The sequence below is a fragment of the Electrona antarctica genome, assembly GCF_951216825.1.
Source record: "Electrona antarctica genome assembly, chromosome: 2".
NCBI lineage: Eukaryota > Metazoa > Chordata > Actinopteri > Myctophiformes > Myctophidae > Electrona > Electrona antarctica.
Genome location: NC_136807.1, coordinates 13,120,790 through 13,134,142, shown reverse-complemented (window position 1 = coordinate 13,134,142; position 13,353 = coordinate 13,120,790).

Below are 13,353 nucleotides of genomic sequence, written 5' to 3'. Positions count from 1 at the left end.
ACAGTAAGCTGAATTCTAAAAAGTGTGAATGGGGTTTCTAGGTGAAAGTGATTTTTTTTACGTGCCAAAACCTGCATCCCCCATTCTGAATTTCTCAAATTTAAAAGCACTATATTTCTAAAACTATGAAACATTTCAAAGATTCCTTTTCAGGCAAACATGTCCACCGTAAGATGAACCTAAATAGGTTTGAATGGGGTTTCTAGGTGTAAGTATGTAGGACTATTAGCTTGCCAATGTTTGTGCTATTGCCATTGAGAATGTAAGTTAAATAACTCAGAAACTACAAAACATTTCAAAGTAAAAAGTTCCAGCATGTGTGCCCACAGTAAGTTGAATTATAAAAAGTGTGAATGGAGTTTCTAGGTGAAAGTGACTTTTTTACGTGCCATAGAGCTGCCATTGAGCCCCATTATAAATGTCTCAAATTTGAAAGCACTATATTTCTAAAACTATGAAACATTTCAAAGATTCCTTTTCAGGCAAACATGTCCACCGTAAGATGAACCTAAATAGGTTTGAATGGGGTTTCTAGGTGTAAGTATGTAGGACTAGTAGCTTGCCAAAGTTTGTGCTATTGCCATTGAGAATGCATTGGGCGTTTAAGTTAAATAACTCAGAAACTACAAAACATTTCAAAGTAAAAGGTTCCAGCATGTGTGCCCACAGTAAGCTGAATTATAAAAGGTGTGAATGGAGTTTCTAGGTGAAAGTGACTTTGACGTGCCATAGAGCTGCCATTGAGCCCCATTATAAATGTCTCAAATTTGAAAGCACTATATTTCTAAATCTATGAAACATTTCAAAGATTCCTTTTCAGGCAAACATGTCCACCGTAAGATGAACCTAAATAAGTTTGAATGGGGTTTCTATGGTGTAAGTATGTAGGACTAGTAGCTTGCCAAAGTTTGTGCTATTGCCATTGAGAATGCATTGGGCGTTTAAGTTAAATAACTCAGAAACTACAAAACATTTCAAAGTAAAAAGTTCCAGCATGTGTGCCCACAGTAAGCTGAATTATATAAAGTGTGAATGGAGTTTCTAGGTGAAAGTGATTTTTTGACGTGCCAAAACCTGCCATTGACCCCCATTCTGAATTTCTCAAATTTAAAAGCACAATTGTAAGCGCCCTCGAATTGTGAAATAATCGGAAGTGGATGGTCTCAACGGGTGTAGTTTATTTGTCTTCGGCACAGAAGAATATCACTGGTACACCGTGAAAACTATAAATAGAAATATAAATATTATAATCATGACATTTCTCATAGTCTTCAACAACAATAAAATCTGTGCATTACATTTATCACTTTCAATAGTACAATAAAATGGTTAAATTACGGTCAATTATAATTAATGCAGTGATACAATAACTCAAATCATTTCAAGACAAGACCAATAAAATACCAAAAATGTACCATAAGTCCATAACCAAATGTACCAAACGAACAATCAACCCACAATACAATTAATTAGACCTAAAGTAAATCATGAATGAAACTCAAAACAGAACAAACAAAATACCTCGCTCCGCTAATCGAGGGGCTAGGGGTTGGAAAGGCCACCTTGAGCTTCATACAGCAAAGAGTCCCCACATAGCTGGCACATTGTACACCAAACGATCAGACACTGACGAGCACTGTGGATAATATAAACGGTTCAGTAGTCAAGTCCACTGAAGCTACACTTTCTTGATAGTTCAACATGACCAAATAAACAGTGTAGCCTACAAGCATAAGCATGAACATTGCCAACAAACAAATCTCATACCATGTGGCTCTGCTGCTTCAAACATGTTGTGTCTCTCAAGGTGCTGCCACACGGTCGAAAGAGCTGCGCACGTTCTCGGCTGCGCGCAGCTTAAAGCTTGAGTTTTTAGACAGCTGGTGGATGGAAATTAAGCTCCACCTCCGCTGAATTCTTGCGCGACGGCCAGATTCCCGGAAACGCTCTCCTCCGCTCAAGTCTTCCGCGGAGGTGGAGCTTCTTTTCCATCCACCAGCTGTCTAAAAACTCAGAATTTAAGCTGCGCGCAGTTTAAGAAGTGCGCAGCTTAAGACCGTTTTGCGCTATGGTGTGGAGACGGTGTCACTGTGTCACTCTGGCTGAGTGTGTCTCTGAGGTGAGTGAAGCCAACAGGCTTCAGATATATATGCACTCTAACCAGAAGTTTCACAATAAAAGTACCCTAAGCCTACAGGAAGTGTCAAAATAAGACAACACAAATAAAAATAACAAACTTCAAAGTAAAGACATGAGTTGAAAGAACCAAGTGACACCGGCAGTTACAACAATATTTCTAAAACGATGAAACATAGATTCATTTTCAGGCAAACATGTCCACCATAAGATGAACCTAAATAGGTTTGAATGGAGTTTCTAGGTGTAAGTATGTAGGATTAGTAGCGTACCAAAGTTTGTGCTATTGCCATTGAGAATGCATTGGGCGTTTAAGTTAAATAACTCAGAAACTACAAAACATTTCAAAGTAAAAAGTTCCAGCATGTGTGCCCACAGTAAGCTGAATTATATAAAGTGTGAATGGAGTTTCTAGGTGAAAGTGATTTTTTGACGTGCCAAAACCTGCCATTGACCCCCATTCTGAATTTCTCAAATTTGAAAGCACTATATTTCTAAAACTATGAAACATTTCAAAGGTTCATTTTCAGGCAAACATGTCCACCGTAAGATGAACCTAAATAGGTTTGAATGGGGTTTCTAGGTCTAAGTATGTACGTAGGACTAGTAGCATGCCAACATTTGTGCTATTGCCATTGAGAATGCATTGGGCATTTAAGTTAAATAACTCAGAAACTACAAAACATTTCAAAGTAATACGTTCTAGCATGTGTGCCCACAGTAAGATGAATTATAAAAAGTGTGAATGGAGTTTCTAGGTGAAAGTGATTTTTTGACGTGCCAAAACCTGCCATTGACCCTATTCTGAATTTAAAAGCACTATATTTCTAAAACGTCATAGATTCATTTTCAGGCAAACATGTCCACCATAAGATGAACCTAAATAGGTTTGAATGGAGTTTCTAGGTGTAAGTATGTAGGATTAGTAGCATACCAAAGTTTGTGCTATTGCCATTGAGAATGCATTGGGCGTTTAAGTTAAATAACTACAAAACATTTCAAAGAAAAAAGTTCCAGCTTGTGTCTCCACAGTAAGCTGAATTAGAAAAAGTGTGAATGGAGTTTCTAGGTGAAAGTGATTTTTTTATGTGCCAAAACCTGCCATTGATTAATTTCTCAAATTTAAAAGCACTATATTTCAATTGCAGACACAGTTTAACCTCCCAAGAGAACATTTTTTTGGTTTCTTGCAAATACGACATTTCATTAACTTACTACAGCTGCCAACGCCACTGGGCTCCCTTTACAGTAAAACAGAGAATTTCTTATGCAACATTTAATTTCATCGTTTTACTCACTGCTGTAGGCCTACTCACTGGACTCCCAGGAGATAGCCTACCATCCCTCCGTAAATGGGAGAGAGATTTTAACAATGAATATATTGAAGATGACTGGCAAGAGGCCATTGACTAAGTTAAAAATGTTTATACCTGTACCAGACTAAGAGAAACACATTATACAATTATTCACAGATTACACATCTCACCTGTTTTACTAAACAAAATGGACCGTTCAATATCTCCTATATGTTCGAAATGTCAAACAGATCTGGGTACCTACTATCACTACTTTTGGGAATGTAAGTGTATATCCAGGTTCTGGGGTCAAGTGGCACGTGAGTTAAGCAACATTTTAAGGTGAAAATAAAGAAGGATCCGGGAGCTTTCTTACTGGGACTCCCGTCAAAAGAAATTAATTTGACACCTTACAATTCAAACTATTTGATAAACTTCTACTTTCAGCCCGGAAATGCATTCTGATAAACTGGATTAAGGATAAACCTCCAACTGTACATGATTGATTGATTGATTCTTTATTTAAGTGACATGCCTCCGAAGAAGCCCAGCCCATATGGACTTACAGGACACTTTTTACAGTTTACATAAACAATTACAATAAACCGACATGACGGTTTGCAAACAATGATCGAGTGAATACCAAACTGACACAGATCCTTACAAGGCAGATTAGATAAATACAATACTGTTGCAAGACGTCAACAAGGAATAACTTCAGTGTATACGTGCAGGAGGAAGGAATATCCAGTACAAGGAATATCACATGAACTTCTTTACTTGTCAGAATGGCAGTATTACACAGGTTCAGTGTGCTCTAGCTCTGGTGCAGAGGAACGTAGGTCCACACCAAAGCCAGCGAGCGTCACAATCACAATACAAGAACAAAACCGGAAAACCAAATCTCCCTCCACAGACATGTACCCGCCCCCACATACACACAATTTCGTTATCAAGGTGAGATTATATAAGGAATACGAGATACTCACTTATGCTGTAACAATAACTATAAGCTATAATAAGAACAATATGAGGCATATAGGAACCATCATTAGCACCAGCATTACAATACCATAAAATAAAATACACCATTAGGCCTGTGACAGGAGACACATGATGTACCTACTTGAAGAGCTGGGATTGTCTTCTACTCCAGGCTCTAGAAACAAACTGGGCTGTCCTAAATACTTCATAATTAAATAACCTAACTTCTGACCATCATCTTCTCAGAATAGATCAGGATTTCTTCAGGCAACGACGCTTCCTTTCAGGTGGTGTGGGCCCCATTATTAGATTATGTTCCTGCTGAAATTTCTCGGATCCTTCTAAAGGCCCAATGCCCCATTTTTTTTTTAAACAAATTTTATTCAAAGAGTATGACATATTATGCAAGTTTCACAGAAAGAAAATACGACTCTTTGTTTTTATATTTTCTCCCACAACTCCTTTCCCAATCCTCCCCACCCACCCACCATCTTTCCCCACGAGGCCAGACACACAAACAACATAAATTATATACAGGTATAGAACCAATAAGTTGAGTACATAACTAAGATACATACAACATATATACAGGTATAAAACCAACAGGTCGAGTACATAACTATACTATACAAAGAAAGGGATCACATGGTTACGTTCACAGAAATAATTAATAAACAACTTAAAAGGGGGTAAAATAAGAGACATAAAAATAATAATAAACAAAACAAAAACAAAAAACAGTAAATTAAAAAAAAAAATCAAATACTGTATATAAAGAGATAAAGCTTGTAAGAGCTTAATTGGCTCATTTCTTGACCCTCATGTGTAATGATTTCCAATATATTAGGCTATATATATATATCTTGCACCAAGTAGAGATCCGCACCACCAGAGCACACCAACACCACGTGTCTTCAGTCAATGATGTCAAAGAAAGATTTCCAGAATGGTAACAATTTGGGGCAAGACCAGAACATATGGGACAGATTTCCTGGTGATTGTGAACATCTATCGCAACTGTCCGTCACACCCGGATATATTTTAGATAATCTTGCTTTACTGTAATGAGTTCTGTGGAGAACTTTGAACTGAATGAGGCTAAGCCTAGCACAGGAGGAGGAGGAATTAACCCTCTCCGTTGCCTGCTCCCACCACTCGTCTGAAAATGTGATCCCCAATTCGGCCTCCCAGCCAGTCCTAATCTTAACCAAACCCGGGTCTCTGCGGGGGATAGTCTCATAGAGACATGAAACAACACCTCTAGCTAGGCTCGCTGCAGGCATAAAGACCTCCACACCCGACCGCGCAGGTAACTGCGGGAATGTTGGAGAGTGGGTCTTAACAAAGTGTCGAACCTGAAAATACCTAAACCGGTCAGATTGTCGCAGGTTATAGGTTTCACACAAATCTCCAAGCAAATTGGCCATCTATATATAAGTCTCGGAAGTAAATTAAACCTTCTCTTCCCCATGCAGCAAACCCAGAGTCCATTTTAGCAGGTAAAAAAAGATGATTATTGCAGATTGGTGCTGACATGGTGAGCAATGACCAACCAAACTCCTTCCTAATCTGACCCCAGACCTTAAGTGTTGAGACAACAATCGGGTTCGTACTGAATTTTGACGGCACAAGAGGGACAGGACTACACACCAACGCCTCAAGCGAGGACGAAATGCAGGAGCTAGCCTCAACTCTACACCAGCAGTTTTCAGGCTCACTCAACCAGATAATTATTTTGTGAATGTTAGCAGCCCAATAATAATACCTGAAGCTTGGAAGACCCAGTCCACCATCAGCCCTGACTCTCTGCAGTAAAGACAATCTGATTCTTGGGGTTTTGCCCAATGCCCCATTGATTGGACAGACCTAGGATAGGAAAAAGGAAAACATGGGGGAAAGAAAAACTATGTCTACATGTGAATGGGCTTGAGGCATGTGCAATACTGTGGCTGTCTTGGTTTGCTTTCCTTTTTGATTGCTTTTCTTTGTTTTGCTTCTTACGGTATGGTGTGGATGATGGCGTAGAATGTAGATGAACTGGATAAAACTTGTCAGTGCACAACCTTTGTGTTTTGATGTATTCCCTTCCAGCTATTAACTACAGTTTATAGCAGTTTGTCCTAGCTAATCTCGCAAACCATTGGGATGTTTAGCACCAAATTGCTTGTGCACATAGCCAGTAGGTCACAGATGTATCTCCACTCGTTTTATACCTTTTGAAATATCTAACTAATTGTATGTATCATGTAATTATTTCCTCTAGACAGTAGCCTTGTGGTTAGAGTGTCTGCCCTGAAACTGGGAGGTCAGGTCATACCAAAGACTGTAAAAATGGGACCCAATGCCTCCCTGCTTGGCACTCAGCATCAATGGGTTGGATTGGAGGGTCAAATCAACTAATCAAATGATTCCCGAGCGAGGCACGGCTGCGGCTCACCGCTCCAAGAGATGGGTCAAATGCGGAGAACAAATATCACTGTGGTAACGTGTGACAAATCATATGACTTTGACTTCCACAAATGTGTTATCTAATTCAATATGAACAATACCAAACTTTCCTCAGCAGAAATGGATTCTACTGGTGAAACTACCTTAGGGTCAACTGTTTATAAGACCATTGGTTTTCTAAAAGTATCGTCTAGTCATAGTTAGTTATAGTTATTCACAAACAGTTTCATATGGGGGTAGGTTTGTTTAGAGATTGTTAAGTTACTGAATTGGAAGGGTTATCATACCAAAATATAAACTAGAGACATGAAGGAATACAACAGTATAAACATGTTATGGTCACCTTAGGTGGTACCAAAATCTGTCTTGGCCCCTGGACTAAAAGCGTTTACCATGAACTGCAACTAAAAGGTCTTTCCCCCTGTATGAGTCATCACGTGTCTTCTTAGACTACTCCTGTAACCAAAGTTTCTATGACAAACTTTACAAGCAAATGGCTTTTCCCCTGTATGAGTTCTCATGTGTGATTTTAGATCAGCATTGACCTTATAGCCTTTGCTACAAACTTTACAAGTAAATGGCTTTTCCCCCGTATGCGTGATCATGTGTTGTTTTAGATTAGTAAAGCCTTTGCTACAAACCTTACAAGTAAATGGCTTTTCCCCCGTATGTGTGATCATGTGTTGTTTTAAATTAGTAAAGCCTTTGCTACAAACCTTACAAGTAAATCGCTTTTCCCCTGTATGAGTCATCATGTGTAACTTTAAATGGCCCTTGTCAATAAAGCCATGGCCACAAACTGTACAAGTAAATGACCTTTCCCCTGTATGAGTTCTCATGTGTATTTTTAGAGCACCATTGCGACTAAAGCCTTTGCTACACACTTCACAGGTAAAGAGCAAGGACTTTTCCTCTGTATGAATCATCATGTGGTTTTTTAGATTAGTTTTGATACCAAAGCCTTTGCTACAAATTATACAAGTAAATGGCTTTTCCCCCGTATGAGTGATCATGTGTTGTTTTAGATTAGTACAGCGTTTGCTACAAACTTTACAAGCAAATGGTTTTTCCCCTGTATGAGTCATCATGTGTCTTTTTAGACTAATTTTGAGACCAAAGCCTTTGCTACAAACTGTACAAGTGAAAGGCTTTTCCCCTGTATGAGTCATCATGTGTCTTTTTAGACTAATTTTGACACCAAAGCCTTTGCTACAAATTGTACAAGTGAAAGGCCTTTCCCTTGTATGAGTCACCATGTGTGACTTTAAATGGTCCTTCTTAATAAAGCCATGGCCACAAACTATACAAGTAAATGGCTTTTCCCCTGTATGGGTCGCTGTGTGTCTTTTTAGATAACACATGCGTCTAAAGCCTTTGCTACACACTTCACAAGTAAAGGGCAGTGTATGAATCCTCATGTGGTGTTTTAGATTAGTTTTGAGACCAAAGCCTTTTCTACAAACTTCACACGTGAATGGCTTCTCATTTGTATGAGTTATCATGTGCTTCTTCAGATTTCCCTTTAAAGCAAACATTTTGCAACAGACTGTACAACAAAAACCTTTCTTCCCTGTGTGACTCTGCATGGAGTGAGTTTCTTTTGATGGTTTCAGGTCCTGGGATATCTTGTTGCTCAAAGACAATCTCCGTCCTTCCACATGTTGTGTCTTGTGTGACTTCAGTGTGTTTAAAGGTGACTGATCTACACTGGGCTCCCACTCATCACTGTCTTCAGTGATGTCAGATTCAGAACAGTGTGAAGACAGGAGCTGATTATCACTAGTTGGTTGTGATTCTCCACAGTCCTCTGCATCAGCTTCTGTCTTCATGTGTTCAGTTGAGGTGCTGGCTACATGCTCTGTCTCTCTGTTTTCACCATTATCATCTTCACTTTTCACAGCTAGTAATGTCAGCATTGGCCTATCAACCTCTTCTGGTCTTTGAAGTAGCTCATCCTTCTGCTCCTTCTTAATGTGTAGCTCCTCCTGCTCATCTTTAATGTGTAGCTCCTCCTGCTCATCTTTAATGTGTGGAGGCTCTGGTTCCTCCTGGACCAGACTGGGGCTCCTCTCCTCTTCAGATGAAACCTCCTCTTTACACACAGGGAGGTGCAGGGATTCTAGGGAAAACACAGGGAGGTGCAGGATGTCTAGGAAAGAGATACAATGAGAGACCGGTAAAGTTTTGAACTTAACTTTTTTTTCATGCAGTGTTTCCTCTGTTTAATGAAAAGCTAGTGCACACACATCCACTCCAGTGCCCAGGTACAGTATGAACATCGGTTAACAAATGAACTGCTCATGACGGAACATTCCGCCAATTAGAATCCAACCGGCAACTGCTATTGGTGCAACGTTCCGTCAGATAAGCTTTATTATTGATCGCTGATTTCTTTTCTTTTCTTTGCTTTCCTTCTTTAGTGATCCTAGACGGGTTCGCGCATCTGCAGTGCCGGTCACCTCCCTTTATACAGGCTGACTAAAAAGCTGAATAACTGTAAATCTACAAAGCTCTCCATGGTTTGGACAAGTAAGACGCGTGAACGCGGGAAGCGAACGCAGCTGTTGTGGCAGTCTGACACACATACACACACAGAGCTTTTTTTTCCTCTTCATTTTTTGTCTTTTATTTTTCTTTATTATTTTATTTTTATTCTTTTTAAATTTATTTTTTTAATTTTTTAATTTCTTTACGTTTTTTTTTTGCGTGCGTGCGATGCACGTGCGTGCTTGCATGTGTGTGTGTTTTTGTGTGTGATACAGCTGCGCCCTCTGGTGGTGGGCGGGTGGTGTTACAGCGTGACACACAGACAGACACACACACAGACAGACATGATCTGCTGGGTCTCATAGTAAATGCTCACTGCGTTCGCAATAAAACGCGCAATGTTCGGAGGTCTTTGCTGATTATCCGGTGATCCCGATTGGAACATTGGCGCTTTCTAGAGCAAGGATGGCTTCATTTTATATATAGCTCCACAAGAGAACAGTAAAATAAATACACATTTCTGCCGTCATCTTAAGCAGGGCTGCCAAGTCTCACGCTTTGAGAGTGAGAGTCACGCAATTTGACCTTTTACCACGCACCACGCCACACCTCTCATTTCTCACGCACGCACAATACGCACGCCGAGGGGGGCATAAAATGTGCCAAAAAAGCCAAGCCGGCTCGCATAATAACAATTTTCTCCGCGGCTCCGCCGCGTACCCATGTGTGCGTCCTCACAAACGGCAAAATAGCCGATCTGCAGGAGATCATGCAGCACTGTTAGAAGGGTAACCAGTGGACCACCAAATCGTCAGCAGGGTCCCTGACTGTGACGCATGGAAATGAGCCATGCAGAGTTTAACATCGCTTCGAAATATTTTTCATGGAAGACAATATAGCCTCCACAAGTTACAACATTAAGTGAGTAAGTGACTATCTCTCTTCTATACTGGTGTGTGGCGTCTCTTGCGTGATATGAGGAACGGTGCCACTGCCAGTAGCCTACGCACATTATAGGGACAAAGTCGTGTGTGTGTGTGTGTGTGTGTGAAATGAAATGAATTGATTACTATATTTACCCAGGGTATCTGGGCTAAGCTCAAGAACTTGTTTCCAGCCAGGCCCTGCTCATAGAACACATTTCATCGTAGTGGTTCAATGCCTTGTTCAAGGGCACTTCAGCGGTGGTCATTTTAACGTGTCGGACCGCTGATTCGAACTGGCGACCTTTCGGTATCAAGACCGCTCCGCTATCCGTTCTGCCACCGCTGCCACACGCTGTGTGTGTGTGTGTGTGTGTGTGTGTGTGTGTGTGTGTGTGTGTGTGTGTGTGAAGGGGGAGGGGCCGCATCGCAACTTGTCGTTAGTTCTGTTCAGAGAGAGAGAGAGAGAGGCCAAACCAATCTTCTCTTTCTTTCATAGTGACATTGTCCTGCATCAGATCATGTCCAAATCAGGTTCTCCAATCTCCAGTAGCCTCTTCAGTTTTTTGAAGATGTTTTGAGTGGTGCAACCACTCCCTTACGGAGCTATGTGTGTGGCTGGCTGGGTCTGAGCACTATGTGTGTGGCTTGCTGGCTGGCTGGGTCTGAGCACTATGTGTGTGGCTTGCTGGCTGGCTGGCTGGCTGGCTGGGTCTGAGCACTATGTGTGTGGCTTGCTGGCTGGCTGGGTCTGAGCACTATGTGTGTGGCTGGCTGGCTGGGTCTGAGCACTATGTGTGTGGCTTGCTGGCTGGCTGGCTGGCTGGGTCTGAGCACTATGTGTGTGGCTTGCTGGCTGGCTGGCTGGCTGGGTCTGAGCACGAAAACAGTGTGGTTGTTTTTCACCACCTGTGCGCAACCAAACGCAAACACAAACACGCATGCACATTAACTGTATATATGATGATTTCGGGTGTGCCAGTACAGTACAGTACAGTACAGTACAGTACAGTACAGTACAGTACAGTACAGAACTGGGACCCCGACACGGTAGCTCTGTCAATTCTCAACCGTTTCAGACGCGGGGCGGCACACGGGCACACCGGAACCGGCCCGCCCCCCCCCCCCCCCCCCGGGCGTGTTCCTGGGGGTCTGGATGTTCCGGGGACCCCCGGGGCCCCCCACATGGTAACTCTGTCATTTCTCTACCGTTTCGGACGCGGGGCGGCTCGCAGGAACCGGCCCGGCACCCTGGGCTCTATCCTGGGGCCCCACATGGAGTTGCACCACTCTAGGGTGGGATGTCTGTATTCCTGTAAAATTGGCCTTTTTTAACATTGATTTAGAGTCTAAATCAATGTTAAAAAAGGCCAAATCAACATTAAAAAAGGCAATTTGTTTTCCGCCGCCGAACGCATTAAGACACTAAGGTCTCACTCTTGGCATTTTCTGAAACTTGGCAGCCCTGTCTTAAGACTCACCTCTTCAGACTCCACATCAGCCCGTAGCATTTGACAACCATGCAGTCTTATGCAGAGGTTAACATGCAATTTAGATGTTATTTAGACTGATACCAGCTTCATTTGTTGACCTGGCATCCTATCGTTTGTATAGTTCCAATGCCAAGTTGATTTATTGTGCGATATTATACTGTTTAGATTGATGCTAGGTTCTTGGTTTAATACACCGTCTATACATGATGAATGTGAACATAGTCGATCTACAAGCACACAACGCGGCGCAAAGTGACGCGTTGTGAGCTTGTAGATCTGCTATTTTCACTAGTTTGGGTGCCAGGCGAACATGTAATTTATGTTTTGGGTAATTAATCACACCAATTGCCAATATTGTGTGACCCAAAATTGTGTGTTTCCCTGGTCAGTTGTTGATGACGTCTGCGGTAAACAACAGGAAGTATTGGTCAAATCAGTCCATCGATCATTCCGGGCATATATGCATTTCCAAATGCATATTTAATTTCAACCAGGAGCGGATGGAAGGGATCTATATGCCTGTGATACAGAATTTACGAAGTATATGAATGATCACAGACATTCTAGGTCTAGCCCAGCCACACACATAGCTGAGGCTCTACAGATAGGAGTGGTTCAAACAAATCTAGTGTTGCACACGCACAGCTCGTGTAGAACATAATGTAGTCTCGCGTTGCCAATCTGTTGCCTCTGACAATTTCCAAATGCTTCCGAATTGTGGAATTATAGTCTCACTTGCCTGGCTACGAGAGACTAGACATGTAAAACACACTCTCCCACCGACATCATGTGTTTGTTCATTTATTTTACGTACAGACTCTATATTTGACTCATTCATTTTACCTCCTTTATGAGACATGTTCACCAAGCTGTTCTGTTCCTGCTGGAATATTGATGTGTAAAGCTCTCTGTTCTTAGGACGATGATCATAACAATCAACCTCCACCATTAGTCCATTACGCTGAAAAAACCATAGACATAAAACAACACGCATTTACTTCCATGTCAAAGAAAGCATGAGCAGCAAAGGATCCAGACACTGTTGCCGTTCGCCACCTGGTGGAGCTGGTGGTGTGTAACTGTTAGTTGAATAAAAGGATGGATGGACTTCCTTCTTTATGATTTATGAATAACATCAAATTATTAAATACTTTTGATTAATTAAATAAATTGTATACAAAGGTCCACTTCACCACTTTTCAACCTATCTTCATATAATAGGTCCTCACTAATAATCATGCTAAAATGGCACATTTGTCTTACTCAGTCTGTGTCTTTATTATTATTTTGTACAACATTTGCCTGTTATCTCTCTTATGGTATACCAACATCAATAGAGCGTGGAATTGTGGCCACATCTTATCCAACGAGTTTAAGACAACACAAATATTCGTAGGTTTTGGGTCTGAGAGGCTATCTCATCAAATGGTGGTCGGTGGCTCAAATGGCAAATAATGAACCTTGATATGAAAACCACTGTCCTAGACCTAGAGTACACAACTGTATTGTTCCTTGCAATATAGCGGAAAGTGATTAAGTGCATTTACTTAAGTACTGTACTAGTACAATTTTGAGGTATTTCTACTT